At 69.2% G+C, this 442-nt stretch overlaps 1 protein-coding gene across 1 annotated transcript in view; it reads left to right on the top strand.

The window, feature by feature from the left end:
- Nucleotides 1–293: 293 nt before the first annotated feature.
- Nucleotides 294–442, top strand: part of DZIP1L (DAZ interacting zinc finger protein 1 like) — a 41,677-nt gene continuing 41,528 nt past the window's right edge. The window contains exon 1 of the mRNA XM_077756644.1: nt 294–339. The gene's annotated coding sequence lies outside the window, so the exon portion shown is untranslated. The remainder of the gene's footprint in view (nt 340–442) is intronic.

Below are 442 nucleotides of genomic sequence, written 5' to 3'. Positions count from 1 at the left end.
TTGGGGGTTGCTCACCATACGGACTAGGTCTGCAACTGCTCCAGCTTTCNAGCAGAGCACATCCAGCCTCCCTGGGCTCCACGCGGCCACCCTCTCAGTAAGGCCTGGGAGCCTTTCTCTAGGATCCCGGATTTTCCAAACGGATTAAACGTGGCATTCCCTCCTTCCCTCCTCGGTAGCAACCTAAAAATAGCTCGTCCGGTGGGGGGGAGGGGGACGGGAGAGGCTCCACCCCTGTCTGGGTTGGGTGGGGAGGACGTCCCGGGAGCGCAAGGCGTCGGGAGACCCGGGGGCGTCCGGCTGCCAGTGCGGAAGGCTCTCTCGCCCGCGGGCCCGCAGGTCGGCTGCGCTGGGGTGGGCGGTCGGCTCTGTCCCCGCCGGGGAGGGCGTCCGGGCTCCACGACGCTGGGGGAGCATCCCCGGCCGGCGCGGCGGCCGGGGG

Source organism: Crocuta crocuta, unplaced genomic scaffold, assembly GCF_008692635.1.
Source record: "Crocuta crocuta isolate KB4526 unplaced genomic scaffold, BGI_CrCroc_1.0 scaffold337, whole genome shotgun sequence".
Classification (NCBI taxonomy): domain Eukaryota; kingdom Metazoa; phylum Chordata; class Mammalia; order Carnivora; family Hyaenidae; genus Crocuta; species Crocuta crocuta.
The sequence above is the reverse complement of the archived record's forward strand: the minus strand, read 5'-3'. Positions and strand labels throughout refer to the sequence as shown.